Here is a 26,826-nt window from a genome sequence, read left to right as displayed (position 1 = left end):
TAAAAGTTAGTTAGTAGTAAGCCTGAGTTACCAGCTGAGCATTTATAAATAATATTAAGCCTCTGAGTTAATTATTTGGGAAGCGGCTGCTGGGTATTAGGAAACAGGCAGGCAGAAGAGAAACTTGAGCCTACAATTGGGTCTACAAAAAACATGCTCTTATGAGATTAAATGATGTTAATGTGCTGGGCAGTGTTGGCGCACGCCTTTAATTCCAGCACTCGGGAGGCAGAGGCAGGTAGATCTCTGTGAGTTTGAGGCCAGCCTGGTCTACAAAGCAAGTTCCAGGAAAGACACAAAGCTACACAGAGAAACCCTGTCTCAAAAAAACAAAAACAAAAAACAAAACAAAACAAAAAGATGTTAATATAAGACATAAAAGATAGTTTAAGAAGAAAAAACATGTTCTTATGAGATTAAATGATGTTAATGTAAGACATAAAGTGATATTTAAGAAGAAATTATATAAAATTTCAGTAAATTAACTAATAATATATCACCTCTAATTCTGAAAAATATAGTCTGATATTTTCAGGAAAGTAAAGACAATAATTAAACATTGTGGAAGGAAGTAGATTTCAAATAAGCATTTAGTACAGCATTTGATCAAAATATTAGTAAAATATACATCAGGTAAAGGCCTGAAAAATTACTTTGTCAAAAGACTGGTAGAGGAGTTCTCATGGGAAGAAATTCTATACTCTGGGCATTTATGGGGAAAAAATGAGTTGGAAAATAAACCTTGTCGTTTATTGGAGATCTCATATAGGGGGCACTCAATAAGCACTTCTGTTATGTCAAAATCTTCAGAAAAAATGTCCTAATCTCACTTCTCTAGGGGATCCATTTTCTGCATAAGGGCAATACATGTAATCAGTGTGGGTAAGCATGCTGTCAGAGATGATATCTTGATGTTACATGTGAGCCTATACAGTAGTGAAGCCATATGAAATAAAATCAGGATGGGGAAGAGAATTTATATTGACATATCTTGCAAAAGCCACACAGGAAGCATTCATAAAATACATGGAATTTAAGTTAGGTTGTCTGCTTTTAAAGAATTATTTACACTACCACATACCCTGGTTGCTGGTGATAAAAGAATAATATATTATACTCATTGCAATAGAGACTGTATTTGTGTTTATTATATGTATAATATTTTTAAAGTATATGAAAATTATTAAAAAGTGAAGAAAGCATAATGTGTTCTTCCAAAACAATTTATCCAAAAGCAACAGATTGGCAAATAAAACACAGTGCCTGGTGTAGAATACATCCCCTTGAGCTGTTGGTTAGAGGTATTTAAGGACCCCCAAAATAATTCAACTTATTGCCTTTTCTTTTGTCTTCTCACCAGAATTTGAGGGTTAGATCCTACTTGCTGAAGATGTCATATATATTGATTATAGAACATGGAGAAATAGGGTTGATACTGACCAGGAATCTTCCTCTAAGCTGGCTAGATTTCCCAGTAATGGCAAGTACTGTTAGCTGCTTCAGTGTGTGTGTGTGTGTGTGTGTGTGTGTGTGTGTTGGGGGAGAGGATAGTTATCAACAATCTTATCCAGCTGTGAAACCAGTGAACCACAATAATGACCAGCATAACAAGGTATGTTCAAAGAAGAAATAGTGGAAATAGTGGCATAAATGTGCTATGGGGTATCCTGTATGCTGTGAATATATGTTGCTATGATTGATTGATAAATAAAATGCTGATTGGCCAGTAGCCAGGCAGGAAAGATAGTGTAGGCAGGACAAGAAAAGAGGAGAATGCTGGGTGGAAGAAGGCTGAGTCAGGAGACACTGCCAGCCACCAAGAGGAGAAGCATGATGTAAGATACCAGTAAGCCACAAGCCACATGGCAAATTATAGATTAATAGAAATGGGTTAATTTAAGATATAAGAACAGATAGCAAGAAGCCTGCCATGGCCATAGAGTTTATAAGTAATATAGGACTCTGTGTGTTTACTTGGGGGACGCTAGTAGGAGAGATTTGTCCCAAAATCTGGCAGACTGTGACACAGGAAAACTTCAGTTACATAAATGTTATGGGGATAGCTAACCACTTTCTGATTGGATTTAAGGTCTCCTCCACAAGAGGAAACATATGTATAGATAGCACTCTAAATCTGGTCAAGAACCCATGATTGGGAAGCTGACAGTCTCCAGAAGTAATCAAACTAATATAATTCTGCTAAATATAAACAGTACCCAACTGCTCTCTGAATTGCTATCACTCTACTCAGAGATTAGTACAGCACTCCATACCTCCTCAAAGAAGTTCATTTGTGCAGTGGACAGTGGTTGACATACAAGTCCACAACTGATCAAAGGATAGAGAACAGTTGTCAGTGGAGTGCTCAGCCACAAACTGGACATCTATATTACACTTTCAGGACTCAGGGACCATTATGGAAGAGAGGGCTAAAAGAATGAGTGAGCCAGAGGTTAAGGAGATCCAGGATGGAATGGTGTCATCAGGATAGGACAGGACTGCTATACTCACAAACTCACAGATGCTGTAGCTAACTGCACACAACCTATAAAAGTGTCAAGACAGTCAAAATTCTAGCATGGAAAGGCAATGGTACATGAGTCACCACCGTATGGACAGTTGATCACTTCTAGGAGAAGTGCTTTTGTTTGTTTGTTTCTTTTTGATTTGGGGGTTGTGGGTTTTTTGTTTTGTTTTTTAGGGATGTGACCTCTTGTAGATTGACCATGATACAGTGAGATGGCTTCACCTAGAACAAAAACTGGACTCAATACACTATTGTTTAAAAAGAATTAGACATGACTTTGGAGCAGAAGCAATGTTGGGGAAGGTTTTGGAAGAGTTAAGGGAAAGAATGGGAGGCAAATATGCTCAAAATAAGACACATTAAAATTTCCAAAATTAATAAAAGTACTTTTTTTTGGTTTTTTGAGACAGAGTTTCTCTGTGTAGTTTTGGTGCCTGTCCTGGATCTTCATCTGTAGACCAGACTGGCCTCAAACTCACAGAGCTCTGCCTGGCTCTGCCTCCTGAGTGCTGAGATTAAAAGTGTATGCCACTACAGCCTGGCCTTAATAAAAGTGCTTTAAAAGATTATTTCAGTTCATGTTTAGGCAATTATGTTGGTGAGATTTTAGGTAAAACTTCTTCTGGCATTAAAGGGACATACAGTCTCAGAGAACATTGCCTGTTTCTCTGCCTTTTACAATCATTCTCTCTTCTCTTTCACCATGATCTCAGAGTCTTTGGTGTGAGAGTTGTATTGTAGTTGTATTAGTTAGAATTTGGCACAATCAATACTGATTTTTTATTGGTCAATGGGACATTTACTTGATAAGGTGTGAGTAATACACTCATCTGTGAGGATAAAGGCAAATATTTTGAATATAGTCAGGGATTATGCTGGTAAAGTAGAGGTTGGAGGTACTCTACCAAGATCCATGACACAATAAACAATAATAGACAAGCTAACATGGCTGGAGGTAACGTGAGGGAGTTGTAGGAGGCCACAGTACTACACCAAGAATTACAGGCAAATAAGGAATGCTGAGAGCAGGAGAAACAGGCTTTCCCAGGGAAGAAGACACAAATTGATTACCTAATTCCAAATAGTCACTCCCAAAAACATACATAGAAGTACATTATACAGATCGAGCAGGTTGTACTTACATATTTAGAAAAGTGTGTGTGTGTGTGTGTGTGTGTGTGTGTGTGTGTGTGTGTGTGTGTAAAAACAGCAATTAATGAAAAAAGAATCCATGAATTTGAGAGAGAGCAAGGAAGGATATATGGGACAGGGTAGCTTGGAAGAAAGGGATAAGGAAATGATAGAACTATATACCATCTGAAAAAATAAAAGAATAAAACAAAATAAACAAAAAGAATTTCAGTGATTCACAGAGATAACTAAAAATCCAATTAATTCCTACATAGTTAAAACTAAGTCAAGGACTGTGTTTAAAATGTGATAACATGCAAAGCTATGGTTTCTCTCAATGGAAGGAATCTGGAGAGGACTGTGAGACAGACTTTGCAATAGAAAGAGGACTATGGTTTCAACAGGTGAAGTGGATTTAAGAGGATATTCTGAAGTGGGTAAAGGGAAGAAAGAAGAGAATAAGAAATTATTAATAAAATCAGCAAATATGATATGATGGGTGCAGAATAATGCCCTCCCCAAAATTTGAGCAACCTAATTCCCACAATGTGAACATTTGTGAGCTTTAGGATGAATCTAAACTGAAGGATAGAACGGATACTTTTCATTGATTTTAAAATGAAGACATTACTTTGGATCTCTGATTGGGCAGCAAGAGGGCAGAGAAGTTAAGAGGACAAACCCAAGTTCAGACAGATATAAAGGGTGGTCTTTGAACATGGAAGAAGGTACCAGGAACCATGGAAAGTGAGTGATGACAGAAGATAGAAAAACTGGAAAATGCAGATTCTCTGGTAGTGTTCACAAAGAAACATAGACGCTTTAATTTTAGTCTAGTCAGAGTCACTCTGTTTCTAGACTCCAGACTGATATTAAACACACAAGATACCATCTTTAAGGTGATTAGCTGGAACAGACACACAAATGCAATGGACATAGACTGTGAGAAATTACTAAGCCACAATATGTTCTATAGAATCAAGGCCATGAAAAGAAAATAGATTGGTACCCTGGTGACAAGCCTATTGACTTCTAGGGTGAGGCTTGTTTAGTTGCAAAAAGATAAGTTTTTTATAACTGAGTTGGTAGGCTACAGGAGAGGAGCGAGAGATTGTTTAGATTTCTTCTTGGAGAAGAGGACAGTAAACAGGAGCTCTCCTTTAGGGTGATGGGGCTGAAAGCCAAGTCCAGTTAGATGGATTCTAGTGAGACAATGGTATCCAGAATACTGGGGTATTCTTGTTGAAAACAAACAAACAAACTGTGTGTGTTTGTATAAGTTGTATGAATATATGTATGTATATATACATATATGTGAATGTTTATAAATATAGTTAAAATAATTAAGAGAACAGGGAATACAATACTTGTCTACATTTTAATATCTGAAAAAACCTGAAGGTATTTTTCACATTAACAGTTAGAAGATATTCCACTGAACATTTATATTTTTCATATTCAGAATGAGTTAGAAACTCTTCTCATTCAAGTCAATTCTCTTCCTTCCTCTTGTCCTTTCTTCCTTCCAAATGAGGAAGGTATTTTAAAACTTTCAGCCTCCCTTGCAGCTAAACTATGTCGTAGGGCTTTATACAGCAAGACACAGGAAGGGTAACATAGGAAATTTTTGTTATGAAACTTCAAAAAGATACTAACCTTTCTGGGTGGTGGTGGTGCATGCCTGTAATTCCAGCATTTGGGAAGGAGAGTCAGGTGGATCTCTGTGAGTTTGAGGCCAGCCTGAGCTACAGAGTGAGTTCCAGGAATGACACAAAGCTATGCAGAGAAACCCTGTCTTGAAAAACAAAACAATAACAACAATAAAAAAATCACAAAAAAAAAAACAAAAAAAAAAACAAAAAAAGGTACTAACTTTACATTTCTGTTTCTGTTCCTGAACAGCAGGAGGAAGTTTGAAGGAAACTGAGACGCAAAATGATTGGAAGACAGAGAGTTGAGTCCTGCCTATTCAGACAGCTTTGAAGAATAATGGAATATCAAGTCATTCGTAGTGTTATTTTCACAGCTAAGCTTGCTGAAACAATGACTAAAGTTGACTTTCATGCACTGAGGGCAATATCAGTAGATGTAGCTGTGTGTTTCCATAAGTGAGGTAACTGCAGATTTGAGCACATGCACTCATACATAGCAATTTATTTCTTTTAATTTAAAAAAGCAAAATGGGAATCTAATATGTTAGAAAAACTTTGTACTATGTAAATAGAGATAGAAGAAACATCTGTATCAGACATACCAAGGCATAAACAGGGAATAGGGAAATAAAACAACAAAAATTGAAGTAAATATCTATTGTAGTACAAGGAGGATACCTCCAAAATTCTGCATTTTCATATTTTCACAAAAGAGGGTAGACATGAACTAAGAATGTAGCTCAGTGGTAGCTATGTGCCTAGCTCACACGAGGCCCTGGGTTTAATCTCCAGTTCTACAAACAAACAAACAAAGGATGCACACAAATTCATACTAGAATTAAGAAAAAAAAATCTATGACCCCAAACCTGATAATAATCTATGAATGATTTGCTTACTTTGTGGACTACACTTCTCTCAGTCAACAAAAGAAGAACCATTTTGGGTTAAATGGATGGCTTCTAGGGAAATTATCTCTAGACCAAAAAAAACTTAATCTACTTTTATATCTTTTAGACTGAAGTACACCTCACAGCTCATTAGGCTAAGAGAAGGAATAATTTAGCTAATTATTATCTGGCCTTAATGATGCATGGAAATGGGCTGAGCTCAGTGCCAGGCAAGCTGACCTATTCCAGGAGAGGGCAGCCAGGCCATGGCAGCTGTTGTTTAGCTCTTAACAGACCAGCATCAAACCAACTGAAGGCACAGGGCAGAAGATGAGAAACAGCTCCTTTCAAATTTGATATTGTAGCAATGGTGGCTCCATATGCTGTACTACTATGTAGCATTAAGGTCAAAAGACAATCATCATCATCATCATCATCATCATCAATCATCATCATTATTATTATTTGGAAAATGTGCACCTTATAGGTCTCCCATGCTCCAATGAATTGTCTCACGTCCAGGCATAAATAGGCAGCCTTAACTGTACTTATTGAGTGGTCAACAGAAAAGAGGATAGGATCTTATATCACTGTATACTTTCATGAATTCAAAACTACATACCAATAATTTAATTGTATTAGTTCCACTGTTCATGCTTCAAACACTCAGTATGGGTATGTGGCCAGTAGTACTACACTTCAGAGAAGTAGGGCAAATAAACACCAGCATATTCTCATCAATAGTGACACTTGGATCTAAACAGTTCTACTTCAACTTTCCTAATTCTGACAGTTCATAAGCAACTACCATCTTTTCTTTTAAAAAAAGAAGAACATGTCTATTTCATCCACCATTTTACTGTGTGCATGGGACTGCTTGTATGTTTGGTGCACATGTTTGGTATAGGTGCACCTGTGTGTGCAGGTGCAGAGCACTGGACAGGACATTTGGTGCCCAGTTCTATCACTCTCTCTTTCGTTCCCTCGACACAGGCTCTCTCACTGAACCTGGAGCTGGGCTAGCAACTAGCAAGCTCTAGAAACTCCCATGTCTGTGTCCCATGTAATGATGGCATGACAGGACTGCAAGATGTGTGACCACAATCAACTCTTAAAGTGAGTTCCAGGAACTTGAATTCAGAGCCTCTCTTACCTGTTGGTCAATTTTCTTCGACCTATTTCCCTAATATTTAAAAACAAAACATTCTCTCCAATTTTTGAATCTCCAATAGTATATCATGTTTCATATTAGACACATTCAGAGCATCAAAACATAACTTGTCTTTTTGTTTATGGCATGAATCAGTGAGTGACACAGGCACCCATGTATAGTCACATGCTCAAATCCCTCAAGTGATTTGTGGAAGAAAAAACTAATTATCTCTCAGAAAGGGCACCCTCTTGTATGCCTGGATACATGACAGCTCTTTTTCTGTTACTGGTCACATGATCCATAGTATTTGATCATATGACTAATAGACAGTGCAATATAAGTAAAACTTATAGATACCATTTAGCTTTGAGGAAATAGTTCCTTCTGCTGTAGGATTTTCCTTGCACAAGTAGGAAAAAAAGATTCCATGGATGTGGAACAGAGAAGAGTAGTAGAATGCAGTATTTGTTACCTCTCAATCAGCATTTGAGAAGAAAGACTTTAGCATGTTAGGAAAGTCACGCTAAAGTCATGCTGCCTTGGAAAGTCATGGGGAAATGGCACTCTCACAATCTATGGAAATCTAGACTGTATTTGTCATAGAACCCAGCATCATTTTTACTGAGGTAATACCATGTTTTCCTGTTTGGCCCTCCTTTTTCACATTTAATCATAATTAATATACAGACCATAAGCCTAGTAAACATTTCCAAAATATGCATCCTTTCCAAAATATGCATTGTTTCTCCCCATCTCCAGAGTGGCTACCTGAAGGTACTCCTCATCGGCCATCTTAACCGATTCAATACCCTCCTCATACCATCACCAAGTCTTTTCCCTCCAGATCTACTGTCTAGTCACTTTCACTGGAGAAGCTATCTGAAGCAACTCAAGACAGATGGGTCAATAAGAGATCAAATAAATGATTCTGTTCTGGTCCAGCTTGGTAAGCCAATGAGTTTACTGTGGTTAATTAAAAAAGTATGGGTGACTCAGGCAGCTGCGCCTCCAAAAGCCCACCCCAGAGCAGAGAGGATTCATGAAAGCAGCACCACTGTATATAGCTGCACTGTATGCTAGAGGCTATTCTGTCCCAGAGTTGCCTCTGCTCCGGGCAGTTGTTTACTGCTTATCCAACCTCAGGGAGGAGCCTCCTGAGTCCTGTAAATTTTATGAACTTTGTGAGTTTTATCACCCCTCTAGGAGAGAGTGTTTCAATCCATAAGAAACAACTACATGGGATTCTGTCTTAAAAAAATACTTAGTTTTCTAATTAAATCTCTAAATCTTCACATTTTCATGAGGTTTAGCTGAATTTTGCAAGCAAAGTAGTTAGTCATCAGTTTTCATGTTAATACATATTCAGTAGTAAGCTGATTGTTTCAGTAACTACTCAGAATTATTTGTTACATTGTATTGAATAGTTTTACCAAAAGCACTTAATTAAAAATGAAAAGGCACCAATGCCAGGAGTCTGGGCTGCCACCTGGGGATACGTTGGTGTCCAAAGACCACTCTGCTACAGGGCCAAACCAATCTCAGTGGCCTGCACTGCTACTTGGGGCCATGGTGACATCTGAGCCCAGACTGCTGCCAGGAACCATGTCTGGATTTGTGGTTCTATCACAATCAGGCTCTGAGATGTCCGTGGCCTATGGTGCCACGAAAGGTCACATGGACGCCCTGAATTTAGGCTGCATTCTGTGGCCATGTTGGTTTCAAGGGCCATGATGCCACAGGATCTCTGTGACTCGGAGCAACAGTAGGATGTCCAAGAGGAGTTTCAATGAGGGTCTGGTGATGGTGGTATGCCAGAGGCCTTGAACCAGACCGATGACTCACTGCAATGAACATTTTTGCAGGAGGGGCTGATTGGACAAAAGGATATATTGTGTGACACAGGATGAATGAAGAGTTGTTGGAAAGATGGAGGAGTGGCATGGGGTTTTTTCATTTGTTTGTTTGTTTTATTTTGTTTTTAAATAATTTGGGGGAGCATGCTGCAGGAATGAGGGGCAGATATTAAGGGACTAAATCAATAAAAAAATTACATTAAAAAATGAAAAGGCAGTTTTCCTTAAGTTATGCAAACAGCATAAAATATCTTTACTATGCTTGCATCAAACTAGGTCATTCATGTATATGCTAAAAATTACATACTTCTAGATTTCCTGTATATTTTAGTGTACTTTTTAAAAAATGGAATTCTCAAGTATAACTAGTCAAAGATGGCTAAAATCAGGTTAGCTTTTAGTTTATGATATATAATGAGAAACTGAGATTTCTATTTCTTTTTCTGCCAAATGTCTTCACCTTTATGAGCTCTGTAATTAATATGAAGGTCTTAACTTGTGACTGTTTCTACTTGATATGACAAAGTATCTTCTCCACTGTGTGTGTGTATGTGTGTATGTGTGATGTGTTTGCATGTTTTCGTGTATTTGCATATGTGTGGGCAGATGTGTGTATGCATATTCTCAGTTTTTGAGAGATTTAATGTTTTGAGGTTATTTTATTAAGCATATCATGTTCACTACCCTCTTCTCTATTCCAATTATTGCTAATTATTCTAACTTCTTGGAATAACATGTGCCATGACCATTGTGTCCAGCTCAAAATACTTCCCAATAACTAAATTAAGCAAGTAATCTTAATATATTATAATACTGCATATTGCATAATTATCACGTGTGTGTGGTGGTTTAAAAGAAAATGGTCCCCAGAGTGAGTGGCACTTTTAGCAGGTGTGGCCTTGTTGAAGTAGATTTGGCCTTGTTGGAGGAAGTATATCACTGTGGGGTAGGCTTTGAGTTCTTCTATGCTCAAGCTACTCCCAATGTCACAGACCATTTCCTGTTGCCTTCTGATCAAGGTATAGCCAGCACCATGTATGCCTGCATGCTGCCATGCTCTTCACCATGGTGACAACCTCTGCTCTGAACTGTAAGCAGTCACCTCAACCAAATGTTTTCCTTAATAAGAGCTTCCATGGTCATGGTGTTCTTCACAGTAATAGAACCTCACTAAGACAATATGTTACTGATAATTATATCTTAATATTGCAGATTTTATTTAATTATCATTGCCCTAGTTTGCTTTCTGTTGCTATGATAAAACACTGGCAAAAATCAACTAAAAAGGAAAGGTTTTATTTTACTTTCAGATTACTGGTCATAATTAAGAAAAGCCAAGACAGGAACCAAAGCAGAAACTGGGAGGAAGGACCTGAAGCAAGGACCACAGAGGATCTCTGCCTACTGTCTTGCTTCCACTTGTGTGCTCTCCCTTTCTTACATAGTCCAAGCCCACCTACTTAGTCCCACCCTAAAAGTGGGTTGAGCTCTCATACATCAGCTAGCAATTAAGAAAGTGTTTCACAAACAGGACCACAGGCCAATCTGAAGGAGGCAATTCTTTAATTGAGAGTCTCTCTTGCCAGGTGTGTACGTCTAGGTTTGGGTCAAGATGACAAAACACTAATTAGAACACCTTATAACATCTAAGTTGATATTCTTTTTCCATCAAACATGCATATATTTTATTTTGATGAGACTTACCCTACACCGTTGCCTCAACTTTGCTCAGCGCTTTCTTTCCCCTCCCACTTTCACAATCCCCTTGATTTTGATGAAAGCATGTGCTATCTTATTGTTCTGGTAGGCAAGTACAACAGGTTCCATAAGGATTTTTCAACTATCCCTAATGGTATCTATCACTTCTCCCTTTCCTCTCTGTTTTATCTTCCTATTTCACTTCCCAGTTAATTCTCCCCCAATATTCTTCTTTCCTCATTATTTACATAATTATAGTAATATACATTTTCTCATTTACTTACAGTACAGTATCCTGGGTATGCCTAAAAAGACCTCTGTAATCACAGAGATATAGGAATTTATTACAGTTAGGAAGATGTGAAAAGAAAATATATAATACAAATTATGAAATACATTGGTAGCCTCAATAGATGGGTGGGTTTAAAGAGGCAGTTATGGATAGTCTTGCACAAGAAGCAATTTGGCACCATGCAATGAGTGTAAGACTATGCAAAATAATACACATAGGTGATTCATGACACTGTTTGTGAGGACATGAGAGTTTGATGTTTTAAAAAAAGTAATCTAATTTTCTACATAATATAACAATATATTATATATTAATTTGTATAATGACATCTACAAGTGTAATTTCTCATCATTACATAGTACAGTGAGATAAATATATATGTATATATTCATGCATACACACACAGGCCTGTATATACGTACAAGTGCATCCTAATATAATTGTAAGTGTCTAAAGGGAAGGAATTATGTGTTAAAAAGAAACAATAACTATAAAGTTTATGGCCTGGACTCATCCTCACATCATCATATGAGGACACATCATCCTCAACATGAGAAATAAACAATTTCATTCAGAAAACACCCAATCAAGGACTCTGAACAAGAGCCAAGACTCTGAAGAAGCCATGGGCTGAATTAGAGCCAATTTCTTTGTTCTGGCACTCTCTGACTGACTCTATCTTATTGAGCTAAAACCAGAAATCTGGACGCATCCTTGGGATTTAGTGTTCCTTTGACCCTCTAACTCCTTAATCTTTCAAACATCTCATTCAGGTCACCTGCTACAGCCATTTTAACAGTGGATCATCATCTAATCCAATTGTCATCATAGGGCAGAAGGAGCTAGAGGACAGCTGACTCACGTATAGAGAGCTGAATGGTCTTGTTTGATGCTGCTGCCACATTCCCTTAAAGTGTCTATCAGTTTTCTAGTAGAGTAGAGGTCCAGACAGAAGTGATCCTCACTCAGCTCTCTTGGTTACCAACCAGAAAGTTGGCTTGCTCTATCCAGCAATATCAGTATCATTTGCGTTCTGTAACTCATCATGAGATCTTGGATTTTCTGGTCTGTTTGACCAGGGCAAACCTCCCTTTCTGTCACAGCTTCTCTAGCACCATGCCTGTCACCTTGACAGAGTTTCTTGTGGTTGTAGCAACTTGCTTATAAGATTATTCAATAAATGTCTGCCTTCCACAATGACAATGTAAAGATGTAAAGAATGAATGAATATTAAGTCTAAATGGATTTTCATTTCTGAATCTTGTCTTAAGGAGCTCACAATAGCACCCTGACTTGTAAGCATCATTATGTTGAATTACCAAAAAAGTAAACAAAATGCTTATTTATAAAAGTACCTTAAAGTTTCTAATGTTATTAGGCTGCAGAGAAAAATTGAAAATAGACTTAAAGTTTCCAGCTAAGTCTAAAAGAATGGAGAAGTCTAAAAGAAGGGAGCACACTGGGGAGAATATAATAAGGGTTCACAGGTCCCCAAAGGAGTCGTTATGGAAGGCAGTCATCACAGAAAATGGAAATGTAAATGTAAAATCTCTGGTGTGGGGAGCTACTTCCTGAGAAAAGACTCATGAGAAAATGAGTCTCAGTGCCAATCTGAATGTCATAAAGACAAGTATAGGAAGTTCACTGAGCAGCATGAAGTTTTCTGGTGTTAAAAACTTATTTTTAGCTTATATAAATGTATTTATCCAGCAAGTAAACAAAAATAGTTTAAAAAAAAAAACAATTTTCTTAATATTATTTTTCCTAAAAAAAAACCTCTAATCAGAATATACATTTTAATAAATAATATACATTTCTTTGTTTGGTTTCTTTCACTGTGAAAGAAGCACAGGACAAAACCAACTTGAGGGAGGAAAGTAATTATCTCACCTTACAGCCTCCAGTCCATCTCAAAGAGAAGCCAGGACAGGAACTCGAGCAGGAACATGGAGGCAAGAGCTGTAGCAGAGATCCTGGAGCAGAGTTGCTGATTGGCTTTCTCTCATGGCTTGCTCAGCCTGTTTTCCTCTACAAACTAGGACTACCTACCCAGACACCACCCACATTACCAGGCCTCACAGGCATGCCCACAGGCTGGTTTGATGGAGGGAATTTCTCAGTTGAGATTCCCTCATCCCAGGTAATTACGGCTTGTGCCCAGTTGACAAAGCTACTCAGAACAGATGGCCATACTAATTGTTGAGTGTCCTTCCTGTAAAAGTAAAGAACAAGACTAAAATTGTTTTTCTTGTTTTCAGGAGTTTGTGTATTTTTTCCTAAGGCTACCATGGTAACCAATGTTTTTTTAAAAAAATAAACATTGGCTATGCCATTCATACTTTACTTAGAAAACAAAATCCTGCTGCATATTTTCTAGACAATAATTTTGCTCATTGGTTTTATGGTTTTGTTTTACTTTAGTGTTGGTTGATTTCTGTTAGTGTTAGTTCAAATTATATAAAACAATAACATTTTAGAGCATTTTATTATTATAAAAATGAATTTAATTTTTATTCTTTGGAGTTAAGATTTATTACAAATGACAGTTTAAATAAGCTTCTTAATTTCCATGCCATATTATAGTTGTAGTGTATGAAATAAAATGAGTTCTAACTGGATTAATCTGCTGGGTAGTAATAGATTATCTTCTATAGGGATTAACCTTCCAGCAATAAGTTTGCATTCTCATTTCACCAAATGACTTCTATTAGTAACCTTGTACTGTGTTAATGATACACAAAAATAGTGTACAAGTTTTCCTTTATTCCAATGGTTTGACTCTTGGATTTACAGAAAGATAATATAAACAGAATTTGATCTTAATGGGGGCTGATCAGTCTTAAGCAATCAAAATTGTAATACTTGAGTCATTTGCATGATAATGTGACTTGGAAGAAAATTGTCTTATTTCTACTGGAAGAATTTTATTGTTTAATATAGACAGCTAAACTCTTTAATAAGATAATCCTCTGCCGATATAATCCCCACCCCCCCATACCTGATAACTGTATAGAGTAAGCTATTTAAACCTTGGAAATATTTCTCCTTATCTATAAAAGAGGAGAGTGATTCTTCTCTCTTAGTGTTGTGGGAGTATCAAACAAAATATAAAATAGTTAAATAATAATAAACCGGACTAGAGAGATGTCCCAGTGTCTAATACTATTCTTGCAGAGATCTGGCATTCAATTCCTAGCACACACAGTGGGTAACACAAAATTGCCTAAAACTCCAGCCCCAAGATGCTCCTGACCTTTGTAGGAACCAACATTCACTAGCGTATACCCACACACATACACATAATTAAAATTAAAACCTTTTAAACCTTGAAAAATAACAAATACTAGCTATTTATCAAATAAGTTAGATGATAATTGCATAGTATAATACAAATACATAAGGTGTCTTTTGTTTCACTCCATGGAATTTTATGTCTCAGACACAAGCAAATATCACACACTAGGGGAACTTAATATTTCTAATAGCTTTGCTTTCTCAACTGTTTTCCTGGAATTGCTGTTTCTATCCATTATAAAATTTTATACTTGTTTTCATCTGTGGTGTCTTTTCTCAACTCTGCATTTTTCCATAATTGCTATAAGTTGGAGAGAGCTTTACCAGTGTAGAAAAGTTATTTTTGCTGATTAAAGCAATTTTCTTTAACATAAACATAAACTTCATAGAAATCCAAGAGTCCTCTTTGTGTGCATTCAAAAAAAAAAAGATTACCATGTGGTTAGTTGAAACAGTTTGGTAGCAAAACCATATAAACAAAATTTTCTGAGTTTCGAATGGTTAGCAGTGTAGCATGGGAAACCAGGCTCACGCTGACTTGTGGAGTGACTCTTAGTTAAAGACAATTTCAAGTGGTCTGATATCTCTGGTCAGACAGATCCAGTAGTTAAATAAGTGTGTTATGCAGGGTCACATTGAAATAAAACAGTGGTGAACATCCCTCAACATTTGTTTGTATAATGTCTTTTCAGCCCCCCCCCTTTTTTTTTCTAGGAAAGCACATACCCTATTTTGATAACTGCTTTAATTGCACTCCAATCTAAGATCTGTCTGGTTCTTATCCTGAAGTCAGACTCCTGTGCTACCCCTGACAACAACAACATGGGTAGAAACACAACCTAGGTTTAGCCAATAACAATTCTATTCCATATCAATATATGAGATACACACATTCTCCCATCTATAAACACACACACACACACACACACACACACACATACACACACACACACACACACACACACACACAGAGAGAGAGAGAGAGAGAGAGAGAGAGATCATTCTTGCTTCTAGACTCACTAAGGTGATGTGAAGATTCCCGTAGCCACCCTGTTCTTTGTCCCTGCAATGGCAAAAAAATGATGTGAACAAAGAGAAAAACAGAAATTATTCAAGAGCTTATTATGTTAACTACTTTTCATCCAGTTTCTATAGACTTAACATGATTAGAAGCCAATTTTGAGTGTATGGGATACATCATTAAACAGAATAAATACAAGTCCTTGCCCTCATGGAGTTCACATTGTTGTGGATGGATGAGAGAGAGAGTCTGAAAATACTCATTAAATACAACAAAAAGCCAGTTACATATCAGGAAGCCAAAAGTATTCTAAAATTGGCCAGTCAGGCTTTATTCTTAACAGAGTAGCCAGGGTTGGGATCTATTGACAAGATAAAGTCTGAACAAAGGCTTGAGGAAAAGTAATGGCATTAACATATAGATGTGGCTATATTAAGAGAATCTGCAGGAAGCATGAAGTGTTCCATATAAACAAAAGGAAGAGGTGTGCCTTGAGTAGACAGGAGAGGGAAGCAGTAAATGATAATATCAAAGTCAGCTAGGAAACAGGTAATATAGGGTTTCTGGTAGTACACTATACTAACAGTCTAAAGAATAGAAATAATTATGCCAATTAATACACAATTCACTGATTTACAATGCAAATGTTATGCACACTAGGAAGACAAAGAAATGATTCTGAGGGGCACCTGCTGCTGTTATAATTCATACATGGTTGTAGGGTATTGGCTATGAGTTAAGTCCAAGTTGCATCCTACAATTTCAGTCATACCATACTCATTAATGAACTAATAAATGACTTGTGCAATGCAGTTTGATTGAACCGGTAACTTCATCCATCATGGTAAACTGAATGGCAGTGTGCTCAACCAATCACCAAGAGGCAAAGTCCTTATTAGAAAACATCCATTAAATGTTATTTAAAGATGATAATTCAAACCTAGAACATAAATAAAATTCATTTTTCTGCTGTTGATAAAAGTGTCAGTTTAGATGTTGACACACAACACAGAAATAATGAAACAAATTCCAAATAGCACCAAAGTCAGTGAAGAGAAAGCTCATTAAAACCACAAAAGATACATGTTTCATAGGTCATAATGACTATCTATATAGAATAATTGGAATGTATATCAACACTCTATTAACATGTATATATATGTATACCTATATTTCATATTTATTATGCTCAAAGGGATTACACAGGAAAACATATTCATTTCTTCTTATATTGTCATGATAAAGTAAGGTATTCCCAGCTCCCATTTGCTTGATGAAAGGTGACAGGAAAGAGGTACCTCCGGGTTTGGGAAGACATTGAGCTGCGGAACCACCATAATTGGGATTTGAATCCCAGAGGAGCTCATAGTAGTTTAGAAGTAAATTTAATGTGAGATTGAAATCACCGGTTTGTGGTGTTGATAAATTAAGTATCTTGCATAAAGATGCTTATAAGGTACTTGGAAATAAGTAGGAATGTAATAATAAATCCTGGCTGCCATTGTCTTGACGATGTTTTATATCGTGTTGATAATCATCAGAAAGCAGCCATGTGGTCAGTAAAGAAGCTATTCATCATGATTTTAAGTGATGTGATTCGGTGACTTTATGCAAAAAGATGAAGATGTCTAAATTATCTATGTGCATAGAAAAAATATTCAAATAATGGACATAATGATGCTGGTGATTGCATACCATGAAATTGTTAGTTTTGGTCAAGAGGAAGATGAAGCCAAATACCATTTTTTTCTCAGTCATCATAAGGTTTTATAGCTGAGAATTTATTTTCCATTTGCTTAAATTGTTTTGTTGCTGTAAACTCTGTAGAACACTTAGGTCTCTTTAGGAGGAATCTAACCTCTACAAATCATACTCATTTTAAAAAACCATCAGTTTTATAACACACATTATCACAATGTAAAGATTTTATTTTCTCTTTCTTTCCACATCCCTCGCCCCCAGGCCTCTCATCTCACTATGTGGTCAAGCTAACCTTGAACTTGCAGTCCCTATTCCTCCTGCCTTAGTCTACTCTGTACGTGGACTTTTGAATGCCAGCACCTATAATTTTCATAATAATGACTCAGGTTCCATGATCTGCAATTTTTCCTGAAAGAGTACAGCATAATCTTTGGAAAACAGGACATGCTCATTACATTTTGCAAACTCCAGTTGTTTTGTGTACCAAATACCAAATAGCTGAAGAGGAAACTTAAGTAGTTCTTTTTCCAAAGGGAGACCTCATCTTCATCTTTTGACTGTTCACTCTCCTGTGCAAAAACTCGGTGTATGCATTCATGTCAGCCTGTTTATTTCAGTGTCTTTTAAGATTTCCTGATACACAGCACATCTTCAACGTACTATGTTAATGTGGGTTAGAAATTATAAAAATGGTAGTGAGCATGAATAAAACCAACCATTCCTGCATAGAAAGAATTCTAGCTATTCAAACAGGCTTTAGGCATTTGATACAGGCTTTGAATGTTAACCATTAAAACGGCAGATTTTAAGAGTACCAGAACCCTCTCATGACAGTCTTTAATGGTTATCCTTTGTGGCTGACATTCTTCCCACTGGCTCAGGTTTTAATACTTTACCTCAGGCTTGCAGCACTGTTTTGAAAGCTCTGCAGCACTGTTTTTGAAAGCTCTGCAACCTTTGAGAAGTAATTTACTGCTGTAGGGTCTTTGAGAGTCCACACCATTCCTGTCGTTTGTTTGCTTCTTGGTCCCATATACATGAGGAGTCTCCACCTGGGTCATGCCACTGTGACCTCTACCATGCCTTTCCAGCCATGACAGACTGAAATTACTCTGACTCCATGAGCCGAAATAAAACATTCCTCCCTTGAAGCTGATTCTGTCAGGCATTTTGTCACAACAACTAGAAAGTAACTGATACACTAGCATATATTATGAAACTATATAGAGTAGTTCTTTTTTAAAATCTATTCTGCAATGTGTAAGGTCTGGACTCTTGTATGTGTCACCAAAGTTAACAGTTATAAAGCTGTTTGTATCAGGTTTATAGTTGCCTTTCAGAAAGCCATTGAGAGCCATCTGCCTCCATCATATTCAATGATCTCATTTAAGATGCATATATGCAAATAATTCATGGCTTGTATTTGCACAGAATAAACCAAATCTCAGAGGAGCATTTCCCATATGTGTGTGCTGGGCAGAACATATTCTACATAAGCATTTACAAATGCTTGCTGTGTATGGATACCCGGTCTCAGGACCACCCCTCCATGCAGATATACCTTCACAAGTATAAGAGTCCAAGTCTCTTAGCTTACTGAAGCCTCTCTCTGGAACACATTCAATTTCTCACTCCACAGGGGGATATTTCATTCTGTGCTTCCTCTTGGTTTTCAAATAAAATATTTGAATTTAGTTTTCTATGAATTAAGCAGCCTCTCAAACAATTTCAGAAAATATGGCTGCCATCATTCATTTTCTTCTGGTGAAGAAAATATTTTATTTGCCCATCCAAGATACCTTAAAATACATCATATCTGGAATATGGAATATTTAAATTTGCAATGCAAGAGGAAGCAGAGCCCGCAGGAAACAAAAGAAATCTATACTTGCTTTTCAGGTTGCCTTTTTGATACACTAGAAAAGCATCTGTCTCATCACATGAGGTTTTATTATTCTCTCTAACCTCATCCCTTTCTGAGAAAATGGAATATGACATATATATCAATTCCCTCCATCATCCAGGGATACATTGTAACCAAATATACTGAACCACCATGAATCACTGTGGAACAGAGAGCTCTTGGCACATCATCTGACTGGAGAAGACTCAGGAAACAAGGCTGGTGAGCTTGCAGCTAGTGTGACATCTTTGGATATAGTAAAGGAATTTGAATGTAGGCATTTGAGCAATAGCCTCATCTGGTACTATCTGAAAAGAGAGGGTACCTGTGAGGGTCATCTTTCTCCACTTGGCCTGGTGGCCAACAGGCCCAGAAGGGAAAGAGGCAGAAGGGACAACAGAAAGCTTTGTATGCGGCCCATGAACATAAATGGAGACAGCCCTCCAGGAGACAAATTTTGGTGACTCAGCTCAATTTTATTCCAGAGTATAAGGAATATATAGGGTTGAGGAGCATGGGTACAAACCCTAATTTGCATTAATTAGCACACTCCTATCACAACGCTTAGTATATGGCAGTAGGGTCCTATAGCAGAGCTCCTAGAGCAAGCTTTCTCAGCAGGGATCTGTGCCAAGGGTCAAGCTAAAGACGAAATGGGCATCTGGTTTTAGAGACAGCTTTTAGATAAGGTTAGTCCTCCAGTCCCAGGGACATTCTCCAGACAAGGGCAGGCAGAGGTAGGAAGTTCTGCTGAGGGAGAGAGCTCCATGTTGCCAAGCTATTGAGATAAGCTGCTAGGTCATGGGGAGGCTTCGACCTCTGACCAGCGAGCAATATCTTCCAACAGGTACCAATCAGGAGGCTACAACTTCCTGATTCAAGTTCTCCAAAGGCACTGTGGGAAAAAAACAGTCTATATGTTCCCTTAGCCCTGTAATGCACATTTATTCAGCTCTGTGGAAAAGGTCATGGAAGGTAAAGTTCTGTCCATCTAGTCAATAACAGCCAGTGTTATGCTTTCCTGGTACAAGCATTTTGTTGTTGTTGTTGGTTTTTTTTTTTTTTTTTTTTTTTTTGAGGTCAAAGAGTTTAGAATAGCAAAGCTCTGACTATGCGCATGTAAAGTAACTTCTGTAACTGTCACAGACAAAGTTTCCCCAACCATAAAGGAAGAAAACTACTGCTTATCCCACATTATTGTAGAGATGAACAACAACAAAAAATGTATTTATTTATTTTTGTCTCTTGCTGTTACATTTGAGGTCAATAATAAAAGGTTTAAAAAAGAATTAAAGCTCAGGTGTCACAGCAACACATTTTTCTCCTTAAATTTAAGTCAAATCTTTGCACATAAATTGTATGTTTGTTTCATGTTACAGACAGAGGAGGAGTCAAAACTTCCCCACAGCCTATATATGATACATAGGGCATATTCCCCGGGGGCAGTTCCTTCAAGCAATTACAGACATTTTAATATGATATGCTTTTAGTCTGTATAATGTGTCTCATCCAAATCACATTTCAAAAAGCTATGCAGAGCAAAATAGTTCACTTAGAGGATTAGTACATAATGGGAAGGGGAAGAAAGAATTAGGAGTCAGTAGACAAAGCTTTGGAAACCTGTGGTTGTTTTTGAAAGAATTAACTTTGGTGAGGCAAAGAATTAATAGAGAGCAAGGCAGTTGCTAAGAATATGCAAGTGCATGGAGATGTGAGATGTTATCATAAATTTAATTATGTCTTATCTGAGTAGCAACAGGGCCAATGTGATGTAAAACAAAATATCGTGAACATTAGAATAAGAGGAAATATTTCAGTGATAAAACTTAAGGAGCTGGTATGACTTTACAGACACAATATAAATCACTTTACACATCTCTCTGAATCCTGGGTGTGCTGGAATTTCAAGATGCTTAACATTAATGGAATATCTGCTATCCCAGACGATGATGGATGGTGGCAACACTGATTCCTGAAATTGTTTGAGCTACTATCCTGGTTCAATAGAAAAGTTGGGGATTTAGGTCTCAAACAGACCTAACTGGGTTCTAGTTCACAGTGAATTACTTGTTAATCTCTGAGAGAGAAACTGAGCCTGAGATTTTATATTTTCTTCTCTATAAAATGTTTCCTATAACACATCAGCAGAGAAGACAAAGCAGTTTGGATCATGGAATGATGTGGAGTGGGTTCTGATCATTAGCTTTTCTTATACTCTTCCCAATGTGTCTCGAGACTTAATGTTTTCTGCTCATTTACTATTGCATTCATTCCATGGATATTTATTTAGACTGTTGAATTTTTCCATGGACTTTTAATTTTACTTCATATATAGTGTTGAACAAATACTCCTTCCATACACTGATGAGCAAGAAAGATATTAAATAAATAAATAACCATCATTCCAAGATTGTGTTTCATAAGAACCATAAAGGAAACAAAATGCAATAAAAAGAACTATAGATCCTGACTTTAATGTTTGAAGGTAACATGTGTCATTCTTTTGTGGTGCTATTGAAGCTGAAATATGAATATAAGAGTGTGCTATTATTAGGACAATAATTGCTGAAGCAATTTGAGCCATGTAAGAAAATATATGAGGGTGTCCTGAAGGTAAAGAGATCCAGGAGCACATGGGAAGAAGAAAGGTGTTTGGGTGCTGTGGGATGGTCTGTATGTCAAATGTGTTGCTGATTGGTCAATGAATAAATCACTGATTGGTCAGTGGCCAGGCAGGAAGTATAGGCGGGACAAGGAAGAGAAAAAACTGAGAAGTAGAAGGCTGAGTCAGAGAGACATTGCCAGCCGCCATGATGACAAACAGCACGTGAAGATGCCGGTAAGCCACGAGCCATGTGGCAAGGTATAGATTTATAGACATGGATTAATTTAAGCTGTAAGAACAGTTAGCAAGAAGCCTGCCATGGCCATACAGTTTGTAACCAATATAAGTCTCTGTGTTTACTTGGTCGGGTCTGAGTGGCTGTGGGACTGGCAGGTGAGAGAGATTTGTCCTGACTGTGGGCCAGGCAGGAAAACTCTAGCTACATTTGGGAGCAGATGGAGTAGCTTTTGCTGGACTTTCTCTGGGCCCTGAAGCAGCCATACTTCTAAGCCACATTGTGCACTGAAGAATACATGTCTAATGTGAACTTCTTCTACAGAGCTGAGATCCTCATTTCTATGAATCTGTGATGCCAACAGAAGACCATAACATATCTAAGTATTTCATTAATCCTTGTTTAACCAATGAAGGCGCAGTTGTCCCAGGCCTAGGTGCAGGAAACACAAATTGATAATTGGTGGGAAAATACAAAAGTTGATTTAAATTTCTGGTTTTCGATTATATACTTCTCATCAGTATATGAAAAACTTACCATCTAGCTGGTAACATGCTAGCCATAAGGACACAGGGAAGAGCTTTATTGAAACTTTTGCCTCTTTGATTTCAGAGTATGGTGAAGATAAGACTGAGTAAATGAACAGTGAGAGTGTGCTAGGTTTTATGGCAACAAGATAGAATAACAATTAACCATGGACATTCATAAAGACAATGTCCTAGGAATAAAAAATGTTCAGTTTTAAACAAGAACAACCAATTCATAAATGATAGTTGTGTTTGTATAATATTTAGATATCTATAGAACAAAATGTTAGAATAACACTTAATATTATAGAGATTATGATATGATAATATTATAACATCAATTTTGGGGTCATCTATACAGAATTCTAAAACAATCTATTAATTTGAGATGTCACAAAATTTTGTTAACTTGATGATAGAAAAGAATGTTTTAGAACATCATATACAAGCCTTCACAAAAGCAGTAGAATACAGTTGATTTTGAAATGCAATAGGCAAAGGACTCTTGGAAGGGCATGGAGACGCAGGAAGGCATAGGGCACAGGTAACATAGTAAATAGTTAACTTAGCAGTCTGTCCGATAATGTGAGAAATCCATAAATGCCTGGGAAGACTTACTTATTAAGGGATGAATTGGTGGTTGCACACTCAAAAATACAAAAAGAAGTGATGCCATTGCCTCTTTGTCTCCCAAGGAAAGATGGAAAAATTCCAGACCATTTCACCATACTATGCGTCAGAAACCTTCCACACCCAAAAGAGCTCATAATCCCATCCCTCTTCCTTTTTAAGAGTTCACACGGGCAGGCAAGAAGCACCATTTTTATTGGGCCAGAGAACCCAAGGTCATGCGTGGAGTGAATACCCACTACACTTCCCCTTTTTGTATAAATAAGAAGGTTATAAATCTAACACAAGACTCTATATAGTAAGAATGATTATCAAGTATTGTCCAGGATAAGAAAAGGGTAATAACATAAACAAAAGTGGAGCCACAACCAACAAGAACAACATCAAGTAAGAAACATACTAAATGTCCAGATCATAGATAAATGACAAGACACAGAGATTACTCCAATAGCTGTCCTATCCTGAAGAATCTAAATCTAATATGCTCTTAGCTAAGACACAAAATGATTGTAGCTGTAACTATCTAGTCTATCTAGAAAAAAAGGGTAATTAGAAAAAAGATAAAGTCCTTAAAAAGAAATAGAATAATAAAAAAACACATAAAGATGAAAAATACACAGAGAGTCTGGATACTGTATATTATTGTGTTGTCTTTGGTATTTTTAACTACAGAGAGATATTTGATTGTGGGGGCTGCTAAGTTAAACCAACATATATATTTTAAAGGTATCTTGACTTCAAAATTTGGGTTTAAGGATATGTTGCTTTGAAAAAGAGGTTCTGTCTTTGTTTCCACAGAGGAAGAGAAGCTGTGGATTCCTTCAAGGTTAATATGATTCCATCAAGAAAGACCCCCTGATCACCAGAGTAGGTCAGCTCAGGTACCCTCTCAACCATTGCCAGCAGTCTATAGTGGAGGTATCTTTGTGAATTTCCGGGGACCTCTCTAGCACTCAGCTTCTTCCTATTCCCATGGTGTCTTCATTTATCATGGTATCGCTTTCCTTTTTCTCCCACTCTGTTCCTGAGCCAGCTAGGAACTCCTGCTCCCCTAAGCTTTCTTTCCCCTGACCCTTGCCCTCCATTACCCGCCTCATCCCCAGTTTTCTCATGTAGATCTCATCCATTTCTCTGTCATTGGGCAATCCCTGTGTCTTACTTAGGGTCCTCTTTACCAGGTGGCCTCCCTGGAGTTGTGAGTTGCAGTCTGGTCATCCACTTATGAGTGAGTACATACCATGTTTATCTTTCTGAGTCTGGTCTACCTCACTCAGGATGATATTTTCTTGTTCCATCCATTTGCCTGCAAACCTCATGATGTCATTATTTTTCTCTGCTGAGTAGTACTCCATTGTGTATATGTACAACATTTTATTTATCCATTCTTCAGTTGAAGGGCATCTAGGTTGTTTCCATGTTCTGGCTATTACAAACAATGCTGATATGAATATAGTTGAGCATGTGTCCTTGTGGTATGATTGAGCATTCCTTGGATATATGCCCAAGAGTGGTATAGCTGGGTCTTGAGAGAGGTTGATTCCCAATTTTCTAAGTAAGAGCCATATTGATTTCCAAAGTGACTGTACAAGCTTGCATTCCCAACAACAGTGTAGGAGTGTTCCCCTTGCTCAACATCCTCTCCAACATAAACTGTCTTCAGTGATTTTTATCTTAGCCATTCTGACAGGTATAAGTTGGTATCTCAGAGTCATTTTGATTTGCATTTCCCTGATGACTAAGGATGTTGACCAATTCCTTAAATGTCATTCAGATGGCCGAACACTCTGTCATGATAGAACTCTCATCCAGTGACTCATGGAAGCAGATACATAGATCCATGGCCAAGCCCCAGGTGAAGCTCCAGGAGTCCAGTTGGCGAGAGAGAGAAGGGAGCAAGAGATATTGAGACCATGATTGGGAAAAGCACAGGGACAAATAGCCAAACTAGTGGAAACACATGAACTGTAAACCAATAGCTGAGGAGCCCCCGTGGAATTGGACCAGTTCCTCTGGATAAATGAGACAGTTGATTAGCTTGAACTGTTTAGGAGGCTCCCAGGTAGTAGAACTGGGACCTGTCCTTGGCACATGAGCTGGCTTTTTGGAACCTAGGGCCTATGCTGAGACACTTTGCTCAGTCTTGGTGTAGGGAGGAGGGGACTGGATCTGCCTCAACTGAATCCACCAGGCTGGGCTGACTCCCCAGAGGAGACCTTGCCTTGGAGGAGGTGGGAATGGGGGGTGGATTAGAGGAGAAGGCTGGGGGTGGAAGGAGGGAGGACAGGGAAATCCGTGGCTGATATGTAAAATTAAATTAATTACAAAATAAAAATATTTAAAATAAACAAAACAATGTATTGCAAAATAAAAAGAAAGACCCTCTGAAAGGTCTCCAATGGGGCCATAGATCTCATAATTGACCATAATTCTAAATTTTCTCAGGATCCCCATAAGATTACCAGCACCCCCAGTCAATAGGAAGTAGTATGAAAAGCTATGCCCAAATTCCCAAAACATTGTCTTTAAGTGTTTGTTTTTATTTAAAGGGGGTTGATTATAAATTCCTTGCTAAATGAAAAAGGGGAATGTGATATAGAAATGTTTAAAAAAATAGATTATTGAACCTACTCTGATTCAAAAAATAACTGTTAATCTCAAAATACTTCACATTAATATGGATTTGGTTTATTGATACAAATTTAAGGTCAATTTTGTTATTCTATATGTATATTTCTACTCTTGTTTAAGGTATTATATTTATGCAACTCATTTAAAATTGTAATGTATAATTAAGAAATACAGAATAATAATTAGTCATCTATGATAATCAAACTTATAGTCATATTAAAGTTTTCTAGGTATACATAGATATATTTTAATTAGATACAATCAATTCAAAGACCTACAGAATTTGGCATTTAAAATGTTTTAAGAACTTAGACTTCTCTGAACAATGAGATATGTCTGCTCCTAGCAGCACTAATTACTCCAAAGAGGATGATGGACATCAAAGAAACTCGTTATGGAGTTTGCTTTAATTATGGCAGGTTAGCCATTTGGGCAAGAAACTGCTTTTGCCTTGACTACTTAACTGTATGCTGTATAAAATGAACATGCAGGACCCACAGGAAAGTGACTGATGAACTTTTCCAAAAAAAGGTGGGATGGTCTTTCAGGGTTCCTGCTTCACAGAAGAAGATGCCAGACATTCTGCAGGACACAGAGGAAAGCAACTGATGAACTTTGCCAAAATAAGTGGTATAATCCTTGAAATTTCCTGCTTCACTAAAAAGTCTATCAGATAATCTGTGCCTATGGGCTGAAGATGGATGCTCCAACATTGCAGAGAAACTTTGGGCAACTGCCCAGACAGCCATATTATAACCTTCTGGGGTTTTTGATGTAGTTGAAGACTAGATAGTTATAATTATAGTTTTCCTTAGTTATGGTAAAAGGTAAATTCAACACAAAACTTTAGACTCACAAAGATAGGATAGATGACAGAATATTTTGTTTAGTTTTGCCAAATACAAATAGGCTAGACATTGTAACTATAATTCTTGCTTAATAACTGTTTTGTTATATATAATTATAGTATGTTAAAATGAAAACCTTCCTTTTTAATTAGAGAGAAAAGGGAAAATGCGCTGGGATAGTCTTTCTGTATGCTGTGAATATATATTGCTCCCACTGGTTAATAAATAAAGCTGCTTTGG

The sequence above is a fragment of the Peromyscus californicus genome, unplaced genomic scaffold, assembly GCF_007827085.1.
Source record: "Peromyscus californicus insignis strain IS unplaced genomic scaffold, ASM782708v3 Scaffold_13__1_contigs__length_99412109, whole genome shotgun sequence".
In the NCBI taxonomy this organism is placed as follows: Eukaryota; Metazoa; Chordata; class Mammalia; order Rodentia; family Cricetidae; genus Peromyscus; species Peromyscus californicus.
The sequence above is the reverse complement of the archived record's forward strand: the minus strand, read 5'-3'. Positions refer to the sequence as shown.